The 8,515-nt window shown below is 39.0% G+C and overlaps 1 pseudogene; it reads left to right on the plus strand.

Annotated features, from left to right (window-relative positions):
• Positions 1–423: 423 nt before the first annotated feature.
• Positions 424–1,340, plus strand: LOC127223211 (60S ribosomal protein L5-like; annotated as a pseudogene).
• The last annotated feature ends 7,175 nt before the right edge of the window (positions 1,341–8,515 follow it).

Raw genomic sequence — 8,515 nt, forward strand, 5'->3', positions numbered from 1 at the left:
TTTTTCTCAGTTAAAATATCCCATTTTAAGTATATAACTTCTTGCATACAAATATATACCAAAACAGAATATGGTGGAACATACCAGTAATCCCAACATTTGGGGGGATAGAACTAGGGGGATCCAGAAGCCAAGGTTACTTTATAAGATGAACTACATGAGATGTATTCTTCCTCCCTCCCTCTCTCTGTCTCTGTCTCTCTCTGTCTCTGTCTCTCTCTCTTACACACACACGCACACGCACACGCACACACACAAATCATGTGTTACATCTCTTGTCTGTCATAGGTCCTTCTTTCCATGTTTGCAATGACCATGACCAATTTGAAAGATACTTATTGAAACTTTTTTTTTCAGTACCAAGATCAAGAGATCAAAAACCCTTCAAAAAATGGGGGGAAAAGTTGAAAAACGAGGTCTGTGTGGAGCCACGGTTGCGGGTCCTATTCCGCAGGATGGGGTTCGTGAAAGTTGTCAAGAATAAGGCCTACTTTAAGAGATACCAAGTGAGATTTAGAAAGAGGTGAAAGGTTAAAACTGACTACTATGCTCAGAAACGATTAGTGATCTAGGATAAAAATAAGTACAACACATCCAAATACAGAATGATAGTTTGTGTTACTACCACAGATATCACCTGCCAGATTGCGTATGCCCCGTATAGAAGGGGACATGATAGTCTGTGCAGCATATGCACATGAGCTGCCAAAAATATGGTGTGAAAGATGGCCTGACAAATTATGCTGCAGCCTATTGTATTGTCTTGCTGCTAGCCCGCGGGCTTCTCAATAGGTTTGGTATGGGCAAGATCTATGAAGGCCAAGTGGAGGTGAGTGGAGATTAGTACAATGTGGAGAGCACTGATGGTCAGCCTGGTGCCTTCACTTGCTATCTGGACACAGGTCTTGCCCGAAACACAACTGGCAATAAAGTCTTTGGGGCCCTGAAGGGAGCTGTGGATGGAGGCTTATCTATCCCTCATAGTACCAAATGATTCCCAGGTTATGATTCTGAAAGTAAGGAGTTCAATACAGAAGGGCATCAGAAACGCATCATGGGACAGAATGTCGCAGACTACATGCGTTACCTAATGGAGGAAGATGAAGATGCTTACAAGAAAAGTTCTCCCAGTACATCAAGAACAACGTTACTCCAGACATAGAGGAGATGTATAAGAAAGCTCATGCTGCTATCCGAGAGAATCCAGTCTATGAGAAGAAGCCCAAGAAAGAGGTGAAGAAGAGGTGGAACCATCCCAAAATGTCTTTGCCCCAGAAGATCGGGTTGCTCAAAAGAAGGCAAGCGTTCTCAGAGCTCATGAACGGGCTGCTGAGAGTTAAAACAATTTTCTATGAAGATTTTCCATAAAGATAGTAAACGTATTGACTAAGCAGCCAAAAATAAATAAATAATAATAATAAAAAACTTGAAAAACACCAAAAGGACTTAGTTCTGTAGAAGATATTAAGGCAAAAATGCGAGCACATATAGGAAAAGCACATTGAAGATTCCTGGACATTACTGGTAAATTAAGCCTAAAGATGGGAAAAGTGGAAAAGGAAAACAAATATGGTCCATACTGAGTACCATCAACAATACAGAATATGAAGTCTTCTATTTTCATCTCAGTCCTCTCTCCTGATTGGTCACCCATTCCCCCCTTGTACACAGGAAGCAATCTTTTGTTTTCCTAAAGCATTTTTCATTCACTCTGGTGATTCAGCAAACTTCACTGCTTCCTACAAACACACACACACACACACACACACACACACACACACACACACACACACAAAACCCCTCATCTCTAAACATGTTTTAATGCCTCTTTAAAAATTCTTTTGTATCCATAGCTTCTCAATAAAGTTTTGAATGAACCAGGAAGAAGGAGGAGGAAGAAGAGGAAGAAGAGGAGGAGAAGAAGAGTACTGGTCAAACATTTTATTATTTATTATGTGCTTTTAATTCTGAGCTTCTCAGTTCTCTTTTCCAATTAAACAGGGGTGGTGGGTTTGAAAAAACATCCCACAGGCAACGGGCTTCTTATCATCCTCTATGATCAAAAATATGTCACCAATGAAATTAACACAGATCATTTGCTTAAATTAGTGCTTGCAAGTTTTCCCTACCCTCAAGTAACCTTTCACCCCTTCCCATAGTTTTGAAAAACCTACCCAGGAAATCTTGCCTAAGTTTACTCTACCAGGGATAGGCAGCAGAAATCAAGTTACCAAATTTTGTCTCGAGTTATGAAGTTATTTCTCAAGATCATTTCCTCTAATCTGACAGACCATTTCTTTACTCGCAGCCAAGAATATAGAGGAACAATTTGACTCAAGAGTAAGGGTAAGAGTGAAAAGTAAAGAGTGTAGACAGGTTAGAAATTTATCTGTCATACAACTTTAGTTTGTTTGTGTAGGGTCTCGTGTACTCTAGAATGCCCTCAAACTCACAGTAATCTTCCTGCCATCACCTCCACAGCACTGATGCTGTATTTCCTAGCTAAGCTAGAGATTTTGAAGATAGTTTTGATGCAGTATGTTTGTAATGGAATTGTAAGTATCGTGACTCATGCCTATTATCCTGGCCCTCAGAAGGCTGAAGGAAGGGGAATGTACATTCAGGGTCAGCCTGAGACAATATACAGACAATTCAGGGTTAGCCCAGACCCTGAAATAAAGAAGTAAAATAGAAAACAAATGAAATTAGGAAGATCTTTTGGAGGGATACAGAAGAATAAAAAGTAAGTAACAGATGATGTAAAATAAAATTCTCTAAAAGTTTACTTTAAATTTTAGTGGCTATAAAAACCTATTACTTACTATCTAATATTTCATTTTATTTTTAACCTTTAAAAAAGTGTATATGAGTGTTTTGCCTACATATGTATGGGTACCACTTGTATGCCTGGGGTCGTCCAAGGATAACAGAGAGTGTCTGATCCCCTGAGACCAGTTACAGACGGTTGTGAGCGTCCCTATGCATTCTGGGAATAGATCCTCCTCAAGAACAGCAAGTACTGTTAACCACTGAGCAATCTCTTTAACCCTCTCTCACATCGTTTTGGAAACTGTAAGCACATTTAGAAAGAAATAATAACAACTATAAACTTCTATTTTGTATATCACTTGAGCAAGCATTCATTCGTTTCCTCATCTATTCAATTCATATTGACTGGACAAACAGGCATTGTCCTAGTTACTTGGGATAAACAAGAAAGAGTCTTGTTTGGCAAGTTTCTTTACCTAGGTAAGTCATCTTGCTGGATCTGAAGATACTTTTTTAAAGTAGTTCTGTCTTATAATTGGTACGATAGTGGCTTATTATTACTATGAATTAACTTCTTAAATGAAAGCTCAAAAGCTGAGAGTCACTATCAACTATAGAGGGGTTACAGAGATGGATCCATGGGTAAGATATAGGAAGAGATGAACTGTAGAGGTAGACCCAGGGGTAAGAATTGGGTAAAGATGGACTGTAGAGGTGGGCCCTGGGGTAAGAGATGGGTAAAGATGGGCTGTAGATTGATCCATGGATAAGATCACTTGCTCCGTAATCATGAGATCATGAGTTTGAATCTTAGCACACATGGAAAACCCTGGGTGTGGCCATGTGATTCCAGCATTGTTAGAAGAGACAGGTGGATCACTGGGATTTTTTAGTCACTAACCTAGCTCCAGGGATAGTAGTGACTCTATCTTAAAGAAATAAAGAATGATACACCAGAATTATCTACATGGGAACCACCCACACACAAACATACACAATACACATAAATACTGTATACACATCACACTCACATGCACACACAGAAAATTTAATTTAACTAGACTTTAATAAGTCCTGTAAACAAAGGCTATAGAATTACTTCACATTAGTAATATTAATATTGTCACTTATGTCAATTACAACTAAAGTGACCCAGTCTAGTGAGATGGATCATCTGGTAAAGGTCCTTGCCACCTAACTAGATGATCTAAGTTTGATCCCGAGAACCTACAAGGTGGAAGGAGATAATCAACTCCTGCAAACTGTCATCTGACCTCCATGCATGTGCATCATAAACATATACAAGATAAATAACTAAAATGTAATAAAGTAATGTGACTGCGATGGTTTGAAATGAAAATGGCCCTGGGACTGGAGGGATGGCTCAGTGGTTAAGAGCACTGAGTTCAATTCCTAGCAACTTCATGGTGACTCACAACTATAGTGGGATTTGATGCCCTCTTCTGTCATGCAGGCATGCATGTAAATAGAGCACTCATATACATAAATAAATAAATAAATATTTTTTTAAAAAAAAGTAAAGAAAATGTTCCCTGTGGGCTCACAGGAAGTGGTACTATTGGGGGTGGTCTTGTTGGAGTAGGTATGGCCTTGCTGGAGGAAGTTTGAGGTTTCAGATGTTCCTAGTGTCATCCTCTTTTCCTGCTGCCTGCTAATCCAGATATAAAACTCTTGGCTCCCTCTCCAGCACCACATCGGCCTATGTGCCACCATACTTCCTGCCATGAGGACAATGGACTAAACATCTGAACTGTGAGCCAGCCCCAATCAAATGTTTTCCTTTGTTTGAGTTGTCATGGTCATGGCATCTCTTCACAGCAATAGAAACCCTAACTAAGACAGTGATCTATGATTATTTATTAATCAGGTAATTATCAGTTGCAGTATTTTATAATTACTAATTTACTCAATGTTATCTTACAACTATTTTTTAAATCATTTCACTTTAAAGGAAAAATGAAAAATTATATAAATTTTAGAAATAAGCAATTAATCTTTGATTTTACAATTTTTGCAGATGTAGAGAATTGAGCTGTGCACATCTCCTTGAAAAGTTTAGGAAAATTACAAGCTATCCATTGATAAAGTATCATTGCAGTGGGCATAGCTGACTAATGACAACTTCTCACAAATTTGCTTAGCTAGCTTTGGGCTGTTCTTTGCCCTCAGGACATTGGCACACCTAGATATTCCCCTAGGAAGGCATTTATTTTGTAGAGTTCTAACAAGCTGCTCTGAATCGGAAGTAACCAAATGAGGCAAAAACTCAAGTTTTGTCATTGATGATGAGTCATAGATACTTGCTAGACCTGGCTACTCCCTGATATTATCCACCATTTTGTGAGTGTGTGTGTGTGTGTGTGTGTGTGTGTGTGTGTGTGTGTGTTTAACCTGGAAAGAATGAGCTTCTGGCACAAATGATAGACAATTCAATTAAATTCTATTTGGCAAATATTGCCCCTACTCTGTTTCTCTTTGCCAGATATTGTGCAAGAGACAACAGCAATCACACTTCAATTTATCCTTGAGGCATATATAATGTAAAGTCAGATAAGTAGAAAAACTATGTCAACACAAGAGGTTGAAAACAAAATGATAGATTTGTCATTGTGAATCTTGAAAACTTCTCACTCCAGCACTGGGTAATCAGAACAACATTCAGAAGGATTCAGACTCTAAGATCAACCCCTAAAGTCAATTGAATTTAAGCAGCATACATCACTAGTGTTTTCTTTGCAAGGGCTAGATCAACCAGTGCTTAATCTGAGCTGTCAGCCCTCTGAGCGATGCTGGAAATCAAAATAAACAAATTCCATGGCTTTCTCTGCATGTATGTCACCCATTTCATTTGTCAGAATGAGGAACAGTGATGTACCTAGGGTCCCAGTTTTTGAATTATTTCCTTGTTCTTTCAAATCTCTATCCTTTATTTTACATGATCTTCTATCTAATCCCTATGGTTATTTTCCAAATTATATTTCTGGCCCAATCTTCTCCAAATCAAGTACTAATAGACACTGCAAACTCAACATATTCGAAAGTAAACTCTGGCCATGTATATAATCATATAATCCCAGTATCTGGGAAATGGAGGTAGGAGAATCATTCCATCTTAATCCTGCAGCTCCACAAAAGTAATGTTCTTAAAGTTAATATAAATATCTGTCCTCTGTATGTGTTTCATTTCAATTTCTGCTCACACTGTAATTCCATATTGCAGGTTACTCAGGACCAAAAATTAAATAAACTTTTATGTTGATGTAACATTTGAACCTTTTATCCTTCCTCTAACATAAATTCATTAATAGATCATGTGACTCTTCTTTTATAATATATCCACATTAGAGTTCCAAACATCACTGGTAATCAGGGCCACTTTTTTCTTCCTTTGTCTTTCTCCTCCTCCTCCTCTTCTTCCTTCTTCTGAGACAAAGTCTCACTGTGTAGCCCTGGCTGACCTGGATTTCCTTATAGACCATGCTGGCCTCATTCATGGAGATCCTGCCTCTGTTTCCTGATACTGGGATGAAAGTTTCTCTCCACTACACACACGCAGGGGCACTTTCATAGCTCATCTGCATTATTCTGACACTTTCTTAATTTGCCTGCTCACTTCAGTCCTTCTCACTGTCTTTCTAACATGCTTGGTGTCAGTTCTGTATCCCATTGCTATGACTTCCCACTTGATCAGGAGAAAAGATAAAGACTAAGTTCATTCCACATTCTCTCCTTTGTTCACCCGGTTTCAGTTAGCATGGTCTCTAGGACACTCCTGAAATTTGACAAGATCAAACATTTGATATGGTTTGGGGTGGGTGAAGGAGAGGAGAAAGTGGGTTCATGCCTATATGTGTAACTTGGGCCAATGGTGGGATATTCATTAAAAAGGAGCACAGATGTAGATCTGCTTTAAAATCAACAGGATGAGAGCCAATGAGCAGAATTATGAAAGTGGTGAATTGAGTAGTCCCTGACACATTCTTGCAGCCATCAATTGATACATTAATCTGGAGCTTAGTAAAATGTCCCTGTTTTGCACTTACATCATTGAACCATCAATGCTTAATAATGGAACTATGTAACAAGAGATATAAAGGTGTGTGCCTATCAATAGCACATCTAACCCTCTTATAAATCAAAAGATAGACAATATTCTTCATCTGTGGCCCCAGAGTACAGGACTTCAAACAACCACAGATGACAATCTTGGAAAGCCAGGACTTGAACATCAGATTTCAGAGTCATACTATAAATCACTGCCCTACTGTCTCCCCTTTACACTAGTAAGATGGGTCTAAGTTTTAGATGCCATTTCTTCAAAGATCAAGGGCAGCCTTCAGTGTTTTCCCTATGACTTACCTGGGTCATGATCCTCTCCTAAATCCATCTCCCAATTTGTTCTGTGTCTTTGAGGAATGAATCAATGATACTGGCATGACCAGCTACTCCTGCTATGCTTCCTTTCATATTAACCTGGGAAGAATGAGCTTTCACTAGGTATAGAATGTGGGATAACTTCCCTTGAGTGTGATATCAATTGGTATTTGAAAAGAAAAAGTCTGGATTTTTCTTTAAAGGTAGACCTTACTTAGGTTATGCTATTGTATGAAAACCAAGTATCCATATGTCTATGGCTTTTAAAGGCATTCTTTTGTCCTGAAGCCCAGGCTCACCTCAAACTCGTGGCCATCCTCCTCATGCCTTAGCCTCCCAGGTGTTAGGATTACAGGTAAGAGCAACCTTACACAGGTGAGGTGATGTTTCTATTTCGGAAACCTCAAAAAAACAATGAAGGGATGACATAAAGTGTACCCTTCTTTTGAGAGTAAATAGGAGATTGTTTTGTTTGGGTGGCAAACAAAACCTGAGGGCCCTTTGATAACAGTTCTTGGAGCACCACTGTGCTTAGGGTACTTCAAGAGAAGAGGATAGAGAGGCAACAACACCATTCTGCAAAGTAGATGGGAATGGAAAAGAAAGCAGACTATAAATGGGGCTGTGAGTGGAATACTCTTTTGTTAGATGAGAAATTGACTTGAGTCTATCTTACCGTGGATAGATAGGAGACGAGAGAAAGAAGTGAGCTTCCTGTAAAGGAAGAGAGGCAGGAACTCAAAAACACAGAAAATGTCAGGTGGTTATCTCTTCCACTGGTATAAAAGGAAAATATATGATTAAGAAAAAAGAAATATGTTAGGAGCTTGAGTTGGCTTGTATGTAATGAATACCTGAGAAGAGGCAGAAGTTGTCAAGGTGGCAGGGCATTGATGACACTTGGTCCAAAAATTAATATCCTGAAAGCTTAGTACTACTCATAAAAATACTCAGAATGTGGGTGTGGTGGTGCATACTGTAATCCCCACAGTGAAGATCATGAACAGACCTAGAACAAGCCAGCCACATGATAGTGACACACACCCCTCCCCAAAATGCCTGAAGTCCTTGTAATGCTGATCCTAGATGAATGCAGCATCTCAGATCTCACGGACCGTTTTATCACAGGTTACTTGTTGTAAAGATAAGTTGGTTAACTGGGCATGGGGGCACATACTAGAGAACCCAACACTTACCAGACTGACACAGGAAGCGCACCCAGGAATTAGAGATCAGTGTGATCTCAGGTTGTGAATTATATGCCAGTGCTGCATGCCTGTCTCACACAAAAGAAACAGAAAGAAAAAGAAAATCAAAACAAAATAATTTTAAAAAGTGAATTTGTTTTCCT

The sequence above is a fragment of the Phodopus roborovskii genome, unplaced genomic scaffold (genome assembly GCF_943737965.1).
Source record: "Phodopus roborovskii unplaced genomic scaffold, PHOROB, whole genome shotgun sequence".
Lineage (NCBI taxonomy): Eukaryota > Metazoa > Chordata > Mammalia > Rodentia > Cricetidae > Phodopus > Phodopus roborovskii.